The sequence below is a fragment of the Diuraphis noxia genome, unplaced genomic scaffold (assembly GCF_037042655.1).
Source record: "Diuraphis noxia isolate RWA-SAM2 unplaced genomic scaffold, SU_Dnox_SAM2 contig0004, whole genome shotgun sequence".
Lineage (NCBI taxonomy): Eukaryota > Metazoa > Arthropoda > Insecta > Hemiptera > Aphididae > Diuraphis > Diuraphis noxia.
Window position 1 is genome coordinate 26,213,092 of NW_028301714.1, and position 17,339 is coordinate 26,230,430.

At 31.0% G+C, this 17,339-nt stretch overlaps 1 protein-coding gene across 3 annotated transcripts in view; it reads right to left on the reverse strand.

Annotated features, from left to right (window-relative positions):
- Positions 1–7,815, reverse strand: part of Sox102F (transcription factor Sox102F) — a 183,261-nt gene extending 175,446 nt beyond the window's left edge. For 2 of the 3 annotated variants that reach the window (XM_089225954.1, XM_089225953.1), the window contains exon 1: positions 7,354–7,815. The gene's annotated coding sequence lies outside the window, so the exon portion shown is untranslated. The remainder of the gene's footprint in view (positions 1–7,353) is intronic. The other variant, XM_089225955.1, reaches the window with a different exon arrangement.
- Between the last annotated feature and the right edge of the window lie 9,524 nt (positions 7,816–17,339).

A 17,339-nucleotide genomic window follows, 5' to 3' on the forward strand; every position in this document is an offset into this window, starting at 1 on the left:
ACTCTCAAGTCACACCTAATTTCGACCGGCGATTTCACAAATGAGTAATGACGAATTTATATTATGATGATATTGCCAATGCAATTATTGCAGTTGAATGTGAAATGCACAAACGATATGAATATTTTAGTAAAACCATGAATTTTATAAATTCTAATTAGCTTTATGTATATTTATCATATTTTTCACGATATTATACACGAGTAATTTATCATTGGATCCGCTTATGTATTACAAATTGTTATAACGTACCTACACATGCCATGCGATTTAGAAACTTTAATTCGACATAAATGTGTATAAATGAGTATAAGTGTATACACTATACATACCTACCATATTATAATATACATTACATACCTAAAGTATGCCACGAGCACGCAAATTCTACTGATTTTACACAACTAATTAACGATTTCACTGTTTTTCCTATATTATTATGGTACACAGAACGTACAAATAATAAATAATATATGACCTGTATATTGAGTGTATACACAATATTATTATGAACACGAACACAGTCCAGAAAAAATAATTTAGATTTAAATTATATTTTCTACTTAAAATTGTCACGCTATATTATTCAAACGAAATTATGTATTGTACATGGAGATAAATTACATTTTGCATCATCTGTGAAAAATGAGTGCATTGAAAACGAGTTTAGGTTTATGATGATCACACGTCGAGTCTGATTACATTTTACAAGCGATACTCGCCTTACTTATTATTTATTATTATATTCATTGCGATATCATTTTATGAGATTATGAGAAATAAACGTTAAACTAATAAAAAGTAATAATAACATGAAAGAAATAACAAAATGCATATTATAAAAATATAATACATTCTTTAAGTTTATTATTTAGAATTACTTTACCTATACGTTTTTTCTCAATTTTTGCAAGTTCTAAATGCAATATTATTTATTCAATAATACATAATAAACGTGTCTTAAAAAAAAATCTCTGTATTATGCAGCAATCACACAAATAGATGAGTTCCAAAAAAATACGTGCACGATTTCGCGTGGCAAACGATTGAAACATTTGCATATTATAGAGCAGGCACCTAATAGTTTGTAGAGTATAATACATACTTTCACTTTTGTAGAGTGTTGTCGACAAAAAACTGTTGTACATATTAGAATACATATTATTAATATACAACAATTGTTTTGAAGCCGCGATCACGAATTGATGGGATTTTATAACATATACTGTTATTTCATATTACGTTTAGTGTGTTAAATTATGGAACACTGTTCTGCACTGTCGTTGACGATAATATTTGACTATTTCTTTCTCAATATATCCATCTATTTTTATTCTTCATTTTTTTTATTATACTCACAAGTCACAACTGTTACTACAAGTATCATTGACTATTTTAAACATTATATAGGTATATTGCAGCAAACAGCAGTCCACTAGAGTTACGCAAAAATAAAAATTTTTCGATAACTATATTACCACAGTCTACGACCTAGCTGCCCATGCAACACGTTACCAGTTATACCCAAATTTACTATAAATAGTATATATCTATTATCTATACACAATGCGATTAATAGAATTCGTTTCAAAAACCAAAGTGTCTACAATTTTACATATAGAAAATAGTGGTGTAGTAATATTAGATGTGGTATATAATATAGTATACGATATATTGTTGTTTTCACAACGAGAAATCTGCAGTGACCAAAGAATGAAAACCACAAAAACACATCACACAACTATACTACAACACACGCGAAGGTGAAGGCGCAGTAGCCAAAATCGAAATGTAGCGGCGACTAAATTAAATAAACAAGTCGTCGGGTTCTCCGGTTTCTGCCACTGCCCCGGGGCCGTAACCATCGTGGGCGCTCTACCGCCGAGCCGTATCATGTATATACGTAACGCGCAAAGATTTTTTTTTAATTTTCTTACACAGCGTAAATCATTATGGAGTCCGTAATACGATAAAAATGATTATTTATCGCGTTTAAGAGGTTTTAGGTTGTATCGGCATAAGTCCCTTATAGCATAATATAAACGGGCACATACATACGAACATACTACGTCTACACGAATGATAAATCGACTAGAACTCAGCATTCGTGTGTACACGAGTAGTTTCGTTTCAAGCGGCTGAAGTAGGTATATTATGGAGTATCATATAGTTTTATGTTAATTCTTAAGGTATAAAAATAATAAAATTAGAAAAAAAATACTATAAAATATCAACGAAATTAGTTTTATTAGCCTCATCACACCATGTTGAAACAAAACGGTATCAGCGACCTTATAATTTATTATTATACGTTCGTATTGTGTAATAATTCGATATTTTTCTTTTCTTTCGCTTAAGTGTGCGCAGAAGACCTTCCGACGACAGAGCATTTCATATAATAATATGCTTATCAATAATAACGTCATTCTTATGTATCCTGTCTCTTTCAATCGCGTAAATAGATCTGTGTGCGGTCGTCGTGGGTCACCAGTGTCGTACCTACGTTATGAACGTAAATAAAATGTACGACGTCGGAAAACGAACGGTTTTAACGACATCAAGGGTTCGGACATCAAACGTATAAAATAAATCGTATTACGATTATTATACTAGATATAGTATACAAGTGGAAAATGATTTCTCTTTGGAAATATTAAATAACAAATACGCATTGTATTTAATCATATACAAAAATTACCCGGTAATTTACGATTCATAATTGGCCAACAACGATACGACGACGAAGAGCACCACCACCTCTCTGTTTTTCCACAGAAATGGCCCCGCCACCGACTATTATAATGGTAATTATTATATCGTACAATGAGAGAATAGTTCTCATTTCCATCGCCACGTGATTGTTATTATTACACGCGTGAACGGCTCCGGTCGCCGGCGCTCATTAAGTACGGGCACCTATTGCGGACTGTCGCTTAAAAAGAGTACAAACAAATAGTTATTCGGAATGTTCGCTACTTGGCATGTGTGTACGTCGGAAAACCGAAAAGCCATTGTGAGACAATCGCTTCGACATTATAATAATAAAATGCGCACACACTTGCATAATATTATAGGTACACAGGTACACATAGACATACGTATTATTATTATTATTTTTAAAAATAATAATCGATACCGCCTATCGTTATACCAGCCATGTCTGGTATATATCGTATACTATTATTATGTTATACATATTTACTCACTACAATTACTTATCATTATATTAAATTGTTCTATTTTTTATAAATTGCGTAGGTACCCACAACTAGGCTGGCAGCGCCGCGCATTTCCACTTTTCATTAATTAACGGTAGCGGCGGCGCCCGCAGTTTTCCCACGAAAGCTAAAAATGATCGGCCATTGTGTGCGCGTGAAGGTTTATTCATATTATTACTATGATGTATACATTTAGTGTTATTATATAGATAGGCAAGTGTATGTATATTACGCGCGCTTTTATTTTTATTCCAACAAGACCTTGTCAAACGACAATTATTATTGTCATGTGGATGTGATTGTCGTCGACCATTTTTTAATCGACGCAAGACTGCGAAACAATGGTCATAGTCAATTATTATTGCGATGGTTTATTGAATACCGCCACCGCCGTTTAAGACCCTGCGGGCCACAGGCACAGACTACTATATCGGTGTGTATTGTGTACTCGTGTATTAAGTATTGAATAAATGAGTAATGACTATAACGTTGTAATTACCCTGCAAACAATAACATTTACAGTTATACGAGAAAATGTATTTACTTGATACAAAACGACTTGTGTCCAATCTAAACTTAATATTTAAGTGTATATAGACATATATAGTGGTAAGTTATTGTGTTGGGCAGAATTATTATGCCAAAAATATCGAGTTACCTATATTTATTAATACCTGTGTATGTTTATTAAGTATGTAGGTACAGCAGTTGACTATAAGTTATTAATTATTAAAATATTCTTATAAATGAAAGGAAACAAAATAAAACGTTTAAATTTGTTATAAAAAAAAAATTTAATAAATTAACACATTATTGTACAAGAAATACAACCGGACCCATCGAGGTAATAATATCTTTAAATAAAAATTCATATTTATTAAAGTTTTATAACTATTGAAACTCAAATCATAGAAATTAATAAAATTATATATATGATATATATAGTATGTTTAATATTGATAACTACAACCCCGTATTTTGATTTTTACAATATGTGTACTCTTAATATTGATGGTCCACGTCTTACCACTATTTATGTTAAAGGAAATAAAAAACATGAATTGTGGGACACTTATGTTAACGCATAACACAATATTCAATCTTAATATTTTTAATTATATTTTATAGATGACATGTATGATTCATATTGTGAACCAGTTAGTGATAAATTATTTTTATTGTAATATAAAATAGTAATTTAATACGATAAATAATAAAACATTTTAACTTTTAACGGTCAACCACATAATTACAGAATGTCAAAAATATAACCAGTATCGAATGTAATACCACATCTCAGAACAAATTTGTCAAGCACTAGGACCAAACCCACAGGACGTTAAAAGCTTAATTTTATTCTTAAAAAAAAACAGAATTGTACAATTTAATTTAATGTAATCATGTAAATACTAAAATACTAACAATGTAATCAAAAATTCGTGTACTAATGGCCTAGTTGTCTTGTATTTCAGATCAATAAAATAAATAAATAAAATAAAATAAAACATTTATGGCTTACAAATCGTCCGTCATTGAAGCAGATTTATGCAAGGAAGCAAAAAAAAATTAAAATTATAATACAAATTTTGTGAAAATCAATGCAAATTATGAATTTATAATGGACAGTTAATGTTCTAACAAATGTATTAATGCAAAAACTATTATTAACATTTAAAAAAATAGTACTTATTTTTTTTAACTTTTGGCTACCTACATTATAAGGTTTATATTCTTTGAACAAATTAATTTACGTAAATTCTAGTAATTATTCACATAATACCTCTACATCAATTTTTATTGATATACCTATTGACGAATCAAATAGGTAATAAGTGTATACCTACGTGGTCGTATATATAAACTGTGCAATTAATTGTTTGAAAGAGGTGATGGACGGCGTGAGAGAAGTTTTTTATATGTACGATAATAGTAATAATATTAATAATAATAATCATATTACAATATATTAGTCGAATACTAAAGCAAAGTATAGTGATTTATATATTTCTGCTTAATGCCAAGGTCACGGTGCAGCGTCGGAGCACTCGGCTGCTGGTCAACAACAACAATAGCCACTGATACATGTCTACAATACCACACATATTAGGTATACGTGTGTTAATCATAATATATTAATTCATCTATATATATATTATTATTATTATATTTAGGTACTTAACGACAAGTTGATAACAGTAAGACGTCAGAGCAACAATACTACAGATTTAAGTAAAAACTGCAAATTTATAAAATAAACAAAACACTAATATAAACGGACAGTAATATATTATAATATTGTAATAATCGTATTCCGCGTTGCGATTGTTTTACATCTTATTCTCAGGTACGATCGTTGTGATGTTGCAAAATATAGGGAAAAAGGAATATAATACGTCAACAGTATAATTGCAACAATTTTGATGACGGAAATTCTTCCGGAAATCATATTTCGACCAGAGGCCGGTAGGACTACACAGACGCCGCCACGAGGTGTGATTAAATTGTACATATTAGAAGTATACTTTCTGATCCTTCACGACAACGTTTTCCGTGTCAAATTAAACAATGCTCGCAGTGGGTTTATCCCGAATTAATATCCGTTAATAATATGACGTAAGCTACACAATTTATAATTTTTACCGATTCATCATTGGGTGGTTTTGATGATGAGCCAAAAAGGATTATCTTTAGGTATATCGGAATATGTACCTACCATATTTCAGTACCATAACGAGTGTGATAGACTTTTGGGATTGCTGTGGATCACACAACCGAGTGATGGAAATTTTTACTGGCCATACGATGACTGCAGTGTAAAGTATAATATAATCATATAACTGCACCGGAATTAAATTCCTGCAGCGTGGTGGACATCAAGCGGCGCGCACGTCCGGGAATGTGGGCGATTCGACGGCGGCGGTGTCCTCTATATATAGGTACGCGTATATGTTATTGTTATTAATATTATTTTTCGCATAATACCATGTGTACCTATCGAGAAAATTATTTGCTCGTCTCGTTCTATAATACGCGCTTTATTTTTTAGATGTTATATGAACAAAACAAAAAAAAAAATGACAATAATAATAATATTAAAACCGCACATTTATAATATCATAACTTACGTATGATGAGAAAATAATATTAAGTATTGCAACCATATATAACGCCACATACTTGGTGTACCAATATAGTATCATCAGCAACGTATATCAGATATATACATACTATAATAATAATAATATAACATAAACGGCGATGGCGTTTAGAACGACGACTGATGTGAGTTTTTTTTTATATGCGACGGCGACGGTGGTTTTTTTATCATAATAATAATAATAATAATAATTTTTTTTCTGCTAACGACGATTATTATTATAACCCAGTTGTTGTTGTTGTTATATACCTACGCGACACACACGCCGACCGTATCGCGGTTACGGCTGCCGGATAGTTACCTATAATAATATAATAATATACTACGTGACATAGAGACTTAGAGAGAGGATAAATAAACGATAACATAACATCGCGGCGAGTTTCGCCCACGTCGCGACAAATTGCACATTTATCCGATAAAACGTGTATGATTTAGTGTGCACATTATTATTGTTATGATATTATGATAAATAATATAATATAGGACACTCTCCAAAAAGCACTGAACCATTTCTTAAATTTTAATTCGATTTGTATTCGATGAGACACATTCAGTACCTAATAACATCATAGAAAACGGCCGCGGGGAACGCGTGCGGTTTTCGTTACCGGGATTCCCGGATACCACGCGGCGCGGGGTTGATACCGCGAACCGCGTGTCGGTGAAGACAGTGAACCGCGTATTGTGAAGACCACGAACCGCGTATCGCGACGATCGCGACCGGCCATTTCGGAGAATTTTCGGCGGTCTGAGAAGACATTGGCGCGAAAAGCGCGATGTACCTCATTGTCACCGGTAAAAAGCAGACGGAAAACGGCGGCGTAAGTCACGGGTCATACATATTATATAGCGATCTAATAATATATAGGTAGTAATTATTATGTTATATAGCACCAGAATGCCGCGATCAACAAAGGATTGATTATGCTTGTCATCGAAATCAACCGAGGTATGTTATACGAAAAGTGCACCGACCTTTTTAATATCCTGATGCGCGTAAATCCTTCGCGGACGGTCCGGCTTCGAGTGTTTGGCCTTTGCGGCGGCGGTGCAGATCTCTCGCAACGGTCGAACCGGAAAACCGCGCACGCACACAGTTTCGACACGGGTCGCACTCGCGTCGAAAGACGAACTGTATTGAAATACGTATTTAATTTTATTATTATTATTGAAGTATTAATATTATTATTATTATTACCTCGCGGCGACGACCGCCGGAAGATACAGAGACGGAACCAAATTCGGCGTCGGGCGAAATACGAAATATAGGTACGTACCTATATTATAATAATAATTATTATTATTATTGAAAACGCACAGGTGGCGATAGATTTTACGCGCGACGACGGCACCGCGGGCCCGCGCACACCGTGTACAGACTAGTGATATGATATCAAACGAAACGCACGGAACCGGAGCTCCGAAGACACTGAATGCTGCTCATCGGACACGGAGGGAATCTTGAGCAGGTGTGAGACGAGATCAACTTTATTCTCCTCCGTCCCATTCTTGCCGGTTGCGCGCGCGCGCGCGTGTGTGTGTGTAGTCGCGGCGGCGGCGGGTGACCGGCCGTGCCTAGTCAAACAAGTTTTCGTGCCCGTGTGTGCGCGCGTACATATACAGACGGGGTGCCGGTGCGCGTGAGTGTGTGTGTTTCGCGTGCGTGTGCGTGCGCGAGCGAGCGTTCGGCCGCAGCGGACGACAACAGTACTTCTTTCGACAACAACGTTTCACGTAAACAACGGTAGTTCTTATATATTATTATATTTTATAGGCACGCTCGATCGAGTATCGCCGGTATCGGCGCCTCTGGGCTCTGAGCGAGAGGGGCGCGGGTAAGCGATTGGTGCTGGTTAAGGATGGGGTGGGGAGGGAGCGATATTTGCGCGCGACCGCCGCCGTATGCGTTTTGAACTTTCGACCGTCATTGCATAGGTATATTATAATGCAATAGACGTACCTTAATGACTATCCTAACTTAACCTAACGCGTCTATGGTGATAGACAAGTCTTACACATTTTTCGGCTATTGGCAAACGAACGCTGGTGCCGTGACCCCCTAAATGTGTCAACAAACTATAAATATAACAAGTTTTGTTTGATTGCTTCCCTCCTTTTATGTTATATGTTCATCAATAATTATTATTTTTAGAGTTACAATGAGGTTATAATAATATGTTACATATTAACATATTATAATATGCTTATATTTTATATGATTTTTTGGATTATCCTGTTGTATGCAGGAATTCGTTTCATCGTGTATAGATTCAAATATCAAAATTTTGTTTTGCATATAATTGCATATTTTCCAAAATTTAGAATATAAGTGCATTTTCTGGTTTAAATCACTTATTTTATGATTGTCGATACGAAATATAAAAAAAAAGTGCAATAATTTATTAAGTAAACATTTAAGCCAACTCATTTACTTACCGTGTTTAAAAAATTACAGGTTGTTGGTTTTTTTAAAATTAAATAATTCTAAAATACAACTATTTAATATAAGCACCTATTATACTGGCTACTTAACGTAGAACATTATTACACACTAACCGTAGTCGGTTTTCCTCTCGTTTGTCCGCAAAATATGTTTCGTACATTTATTAAATTTAAATATGGGTACACAATATTTTTTTATTTATTTTTTTTTAAATGTTTCATATAGGCACACGATTAATCTGTCCCATATTTTGTTGTATAATGTTTTTATTTTTCCAATTAAAATACCAATTGCAGTTCTATAGGTCAGTTAGGAACTTTCCCTCGCGTGTTAAAATCAATTTTAAAGGAGAGCTTAATTTGTTGGCTGACTACCACAATCTAATGGGAAGGGGTGGGGGCGTGAACTGGTTGACGATCACTGGATGGTAGTCGATAGTAAAGGGGCATTAGTCAAAAAAAGCTAATTTTCAAGAAAATTAATTGTTTTATATCTTTTTAAATTCTGTTTTCATATTTCTTCGAATTATTATTTTTAAAGATTTATCTTAAATATTTAAGAATAACTAATGCTAAGTTATAACTTTAAGTTTGACGACTTAATCGTTTATTGTGACTATCTACATCGCAAAATAACTGTAAAAATAACTTTTCATCTTATTTTTACTGATCATTCGCGATTCTAAAATATATTCAGAAACATAAAATATTTAATATATAACATTTTATGTAACATAAAATATATTATAACTTATACATTTTTAATTGAAAATTATTGTGTTCATATACATTATAGCTATTATAGCTAACCATACAATGTGGTAATAATGAACTGATTTTTCTCATAATAATAAAAAATATGTAAAGCATAGCTTATACCCGTTCGATATTACCAAACACCAAGATTAGGACTAGTACATGCTAGCACAGAATCATAGGTATGTCCAGATCTCATTCGCAGGTCATGAACAACAGTGGCATATTCAGGGGGGATAAATGCAGTCCCCCTAATATATATATATATGTTTATATAAATCATGTTAGGGTTTGGGGATTAATACCTCACAATTTAAAGATTTTAAATTTAGATTAAATTTCGCAGGTCATACCTGTACATGACAGGCAGGTCCCATGGACACCGAATAACCAGAAAGGACACCTTATTTTGAGTTTATATTTTTTAACTCACAATTTGCACATACTCGTATATAATATATAAATAATTGAATACATTCTATGGTTCTAAAATAAACAATTCTGATCTCACCAGTCACCGTAACAGTAACGCTATAACCATTATTGTCATACCTATAAATTGCAAATGTAAGAACAAATATTATTGTATATGACATATGTACGTTAAAATCTGACCGAAATAAAAAATGTAATCGTGGAATGAAAAATACACCATATGGGATGAAAATTACCAAAAATGAGGTGGTTGTATATAATTTGTACGGCCATATGTTAATAAGTTAGTGAGGTGTAAATTCCAGCAGGTTCTAAGAACGTTGACACTAGAATTATGTTAATCGAGATTTTAAGAAAAAAAAAAATCTGAAAAAAAATTGTAAAAAAGATGATTATTTATTTATTTAGACACATCAAATTAAATAATAACAGCTGATTAATATTATATGCATATTTTGTTTCTTTCAAATTCGATTTTTTTTACTGTTTTCTCTGGGATTCGAGGTAATTAAGTACAGTTTCGAGTTTGACCTATGATTCTACTCATGTACCCATGGATTTAAAAAAAAAACTAATTAAACATTAACTTGCTACAAAATTTAATTTACTGTTTAATAATCAAGTTATTCATTAGGAGTGAAATTATTAAATCAGTTAATCAGCCGTCGCTGTCTGCCAAAATCTGTTTTCTCTGCGCTCTTGGTAGATGTTTACAATATAATATGTAAACGGGAGACTACTTTAGAGGCTTTACACTGATCTAACCGGTGTAATTAAAATGAATTTATCGATGTGGTTTTTGTGTTTATAATTTGTGGTTGGAACAATGGAATATATTGTAATTAAAATTAATTAATTAATTATATATTGTCAAAAAAATAAAGGTATATTTCGCATCAAACATTTAAATTTAAATCGTGTTTGGATTGGAACTCGGACAATTTATATGAAATTATAATCGGTATGATCAGGATAGATAAAAATGAATATAGTTTTCTTAAAATACGAAAACTAGCTGTGTGTGGTGCAATTTTAAATTGGAACTACTTCAAAAACTTAAAAACCAACTGAGAAATGAGTTTAAAATTACTGCCGCCGACTGTATACTTAAACGTAAGATATACATGATATACATAATAAACACAATTTAAACTTTTCATTGGTAACGCTTCTTCGTTAATGTCTCAATCCACGATGTTTAAATCTAACGACTCTGAGAAGTCATTTGTTTTAACAAATTTTAATCACTTATAAAGTTTCTCAACTTAATATTTTAATACACCTATACGTAAGTATAACAGGCATACCTACATTCCAAATTGTAAGATTTTTCAAATACAAAGTCGTATGAGGATTAGCACATATTGTGTGAAACAATTTATTTTAATTTTCGTTAAAATGAAAATTTAATTTAAATTAGTTAATTTTTTAAAACTAATAAATTTATTTCTATTACAATAGTTATTTAGATTAGAATTGGTTTTAAAAATGTGTATAAGTCATATTTTTAAATATTATTCATAATATTTCTCCATTTGAATGGTCAAAATGATAGAGATAAAAATTACTATTCCAGATGTATTATAGAATAGAATGGTTAATAGTTATGAAGATTAACAAGCGTAAACTAACGTCAAGTTTCTAACGATATTATATTGACCATATTCTGTGTAGTTGAATGGATGTTTTTATTTTTCTGTTAGTTTAGTCTAATATAATATACAAATATCTTTCTATTTATCTATCAATGTATGTATAAACTAACCAATGGAAACCAAAAATAAGCAAACAAAATAGAAATTAGTGCTATATACCTATTTAGAAAAAAAATGAAGGCTTCATTCTTTGTCCTCCGTATACTCAAAAACTGAACTGTTTTCAATAAAAGTTATATTTATGTATTAATTCTTTGAGCTTATTATTTTTTAACTCTTAAAATAGACTGGCTCACACATGGATTACGTCTTAATTCACGAAGATCATATATTTTATCGTTTATTGAAATTTTATTTTAAATTAACATTAGTTACAGATTGTAAAACTAATATGGCAAATAAAAATATTAAAAAATCTAATACTATGAAGAACATAGCCTATAATATAGGGTGTTTCATAAATAACGCCATATTTAATATTGTTATAACTATATAAAAAAATTATTTAGAACAAAATTTTTTTATTAAACTGTAGTATACATTATTCTCCGATTGAAGTGTAGAATATCACATATGGCATATGTCCACCTCGGCTTCGCTGGCAAGCTTCTGTTTGGATCACAAAACTTGTTATCACTTGCTGATACATCTCTGGGTCGCACCATAGTCACATAATATTATTATTTTGTGTCATGGTTATAAACAGAACCGGAGAGTTTAAAGATAACAATTATAAAAGAAACAGTTCAATAAACATACAAAACAAAAAATGACAGCCAAATCAAATCCTGCGTTCTTAATGAAACACCCTATATAATGAATATTTTTATGGTTTTCAATTATGATTTGTTTTCTTAATTATTATTCTTGATATATTTTTATGCAGTATATTTTAAGACGCACTAGTTTCTTAACAATGTTAGATTTATGTCGGCTTTTAAGTATATAGTTTGTTCTTAGGAATATCAAAAAAGTTTAGAGAGAACCTAATTTGAATTATGTTCAAAAACACATACAATGTGCTTTATCCAATCCACTATTGGTGGATTACTCATATCCGTAAAATTAGTTTACAGAACGATAGATCTTACGCCGATTTTCCTGTGAACTGAAGTTTACTAAAACCGAGATATACACCAATTTAGTCCCGTATTTTATGTTTGCTAACTTTTATACAGGTGAAATCGGAAAGTTTTTACTGTAATATATCTATCAAATAACATTAACTGTGTATAGACTCTTCAAAAGTTTGATTTGTGAAGAAAACTGAACATTTTTGTCAAAAATAATTTCTTATATTACCATATTACTTGATGAAAAATTCGTGGAATCGTTTAAAGTGTTAACAGAAGAATGATTAGATCAACTACCTATTGATTACAGTAAGTACTTATAGTGAATCCATTCATTTTAATATAACCTCAAACACTAAGTTTTCTTTTTTACAATTAAAACACTGTACAAATAGGAGATATTTGGTTACTGTCAAATCATTAACATTATTGTAACTTGTACGCATTGTTATTCATCAATAACCCATGTAGGTAATGGGTATTATGTTCAGACTTAGAATCATTGAATACAAATTATTTGATTAATATATTTGATTATCATAATAATAAATATTGTACCTATACTCTCTTAATTTGGCATGAATTCAAGTTTGCGTTTCTAATATTAAACATGTGATAAAATCTAATTTATAATAATAATATGTAAGAACATTTTTATTTGGGTAAAAAAATTTAAATTAAAACGACATATCATATTAAAAAATGATCGTTTAGCTTTGCACGTACCGTTCTACAAGTTTAAATTTCAACGTGCTCAAAAACTGCAGTTTCTATACAATTTTTATTAGGGTTTTTAGGATTTCTGGTTTTCGCGAAAAGATACACGTCATCATTTCAATATACATAGATTACGGAAAACCCATAGACTTAATTAGGTTTATATTACGTTAAAATAAATTTATTTTGTATAGAAAATACAACGTATATAGCGTTATATGATCACCCAAGGTCAGTGTCATATCCAGAGTTGGATGTTGCAGGGGAAGATAAAGGGCCACACAAGATTTTCTGTTCTTACAAATGGTTTTATACGATTTATCGCTTGAAGATGTTTCGTATCCTTATAACTTTAGGCTTTCGATCCTATTGACCACCATAACCCCCACTTCTTTTGTACACAATATATCTAACATAACTATACTCATCATTAAGGTCTCAGGGACAGTGGTACGTATAATAATAAATAATATACACAATAATTACATAAATATATTCTATATATTATGTGCAATGTTATTATAATGATGATTATAACGAATCGCTTATACATCATATTGCATAGATAGATAATATAAATCTAAAGTACAGTTCGTGGTAGGTACCAATGAAATGCAGACAGTATTTGTCTTTCTCACAAACGAGTAAAAAATCAGTAAAACTATATTCCTTAGAATTTTAAAAATTACTTGATTCGTATGAACGCATATTATCATAGTACCTCCTATAAAATACTTTAATACGTAATTTTCATTAAATATCGTTATTCTTTCCGAACTATGCTTTTTAACATTATCGATAGTATTATAATATAACACATGCATGTAACAAATAACTTAATCGTGCGTTTTTAACGAAATAATGTACAATTACCTATACTTTGAAATTTGAATAATGATGATATAACATTTTACTTTCGTAAAAATAAAAATAGGTATACCACGTTTTATTAAAGCTAATAAAATTTACTTTCTCTTAAAATGTAATAATATGGTACTTAATTATATTTTATATTTAGTGTTAAACTGTTGATATCATGTATTACTATATAATAACTATATGTACTACTGTTTTCTATATGCTGCACGTATAGAATAAAAAATTAAATTTCTTTCAAACACTTGGTTATAAATCAGCTGGTTTTATAGCAATTGTGTTAATCAAGACATCTATACGTACACATATTATGATAGATTCTACTTATGATGGAGTTCACGTCGAGTCGACACAAAGAAATAAGAAGCAATAATATTTGTTTTTATTCCTAATTATTTTGTATTATTAAAAAAAAAAATAATAAGGAACAAATTAATCTTTTGCTACAAAATATTAATCGTAGTTTCGTCACTATTTTGGAGGTTCTCTTGCTGTATAGGTAATACAGATCGAGTGTATTGAATATTAAACGACTATTGGAAGAGAAAAGGCCAGTACCTATGATAAATATTTATAATATACTAGAATCACCCACTGGCCTAAATTTGACCGGAAAACGATATATTATTTCATTTTCTTGATTTATTTATACAATTATTAAAATGAGTATAAAACATTATTTTGTTTTGTTTTTTTTCGTTTTATATGGGAAAACAGGTATTTCGTTTACGTGATTTCACCTGACTTAAAAGCTACATATTTTAATATGTGTGCAATTTATTTTTCCAGTAACGTCATACTCGACAAAGCCTTTTTAACTATACATATATCTCTGTTTTAAATAACTGTAGATATTTATCTAAAATGCGCGTAAATCAATATGGACAAGATAAATCACTTTACATTATACATCGAGAATGCAATACACACGTCGTCATCAATGGTTCATTGTTTTCGAATACAAGTTCGCCTCGGGTGTACGCCGGGTGTAGAAAAAGTGAGGTGCTATGAATGAAACGTGACTAATACTGGTGGTGGAAAATTTCAACCGAAAATAATAGATATCATAATTGTATAGTTGCAGTTTCCAGTTTGATGTCGAAAACCCGTGTGTTCGTCATCAACCGGTCGTAACACAATGTATAACTTGCGTCAATACTGTTAATTTAAATTTGTGCAAATTTTAATACATCATATCCTAATGTTACCAGCGTTTTAACACTACAACACAATCAATGTTTGATGTACAGTGTGTACACGTTTTTATTTATCGTCTATATATAATACACGTAATGATATTGTGCCAAGGTCGATAACACCGCTGGTTGAATAATATTACAATATTAATAGTCGTATATTTTTATATTTTAAACTAGTTTTAGTTTACCGACTGAAGCGATACTTTAAAAGTCTCTGTACACGCACCTCGGACTCAAACAACTCACATCACCGCTTCGTGCGGCTTACGCTTTAATTCGAGAGCCAGTAAAATAATATTAAACGAAAATGCAAACATGAGATATTCGAAAATTCAAATAGGATTTGAATTTGAATTCGAATTTAAACGTCAAATAACTAGTTTGAAGAAACGTTGTAAATTTAAGATTAATAAACCAATTACTTTTTATCGAGTATTATAATATTATTATCACACACGGAGTATAACATTATAGTACTTCACAGTGCAATTTTTCCAAACGATTTTTCGTTTAACTTCTATAAATCCATTTCACGGAAATTAAGGAAGCAGTCTATTATGTATATAATATTATTATATCAGCCATATGCCCATATCGTATACAAAATTGAAAACACTAAATTTTTAAACGCATATACAGAGTGCATAATATTATCATCATGCCTTGTTTGTTCTCGTCGATGTTTTATTTTTCTAATTCATATATTTTAGTGTGAATAACTATACGGTCCTAAGAATAGATTAATTCTGTTTTAAAGTTCTTACTTTTTGGTTTACCTGAAATTTAAATGAAAGAATTTTGATTAGATATAAACCATAATTTAAAAAGTCGAGAACGTTAATTTTTAGGGGTAACTTTTTATCGATTTGGTTATATTTAAAGGTTAAACCGCAGTTATATTAAATATTTAAATATCTGTATAATATGTATAATGCATTAACATGAGCTGTATAAGCTGTTAAGTATAGAACTATATTACTATATATAGTATGGGAGTGGGTAAATACTCACGTGGGACATTCTGTATAATGAATGTATTCAATATTTAATTATTATTTTATCAATGTATCATTATTACAAGAGAACAAAATGTTTTGTTATTTCTTTGTTTACTATGTTAGTCTATAAAACGATATATTATTATAAATATACGCACATATTACAAACTGATAGTAAAGGTCTTAGCGTCTCTCGTAGTCATAAATTATATGTATACATAAAATTATATAATTTTCATTGTGTAAAATATTTGGAATATTCCCATCATCACATAAATTAATAAATGATAATCTGTTTAAAAACACATACATTTTATTTATAGGTAATAGCGATTTTTTATTAGGATGAACCAGCGGCAACATAGTTCACAGGACGTATGATGGTACGATAGGGGTTATTTTTATGTATTTTGTTTGTTGGTTTTTTTTTAGGGTTGTAACATGTGTTCATGTATGTGTGACAAGAATATATTACTAAAAATCCCGGGTGGTCACCCATCCAAGAGCTATCAACTGCAGCCGGTACGTACGCTCAGTGCGTTTCTATAGATTGAGTGTACGACCGCGCTTCACCAAGCCACATAATAACGATTTCATGAAAACTAACTCATTAAAATTATTGACGAGAAATTATTAAAACCCGATTTGATCAACACAAAAAGTGTCAATGACATATTATATTCAATTAATATAAGGTTGACGTATAAATGTTATTACTAGGGCTCGGAAGCTGTAGGAATTGCATATTGTTCTGTATGATCTCAATTTATAGCAGACCTCGCTAGAAATTTGAAATATACAATTGCGAGT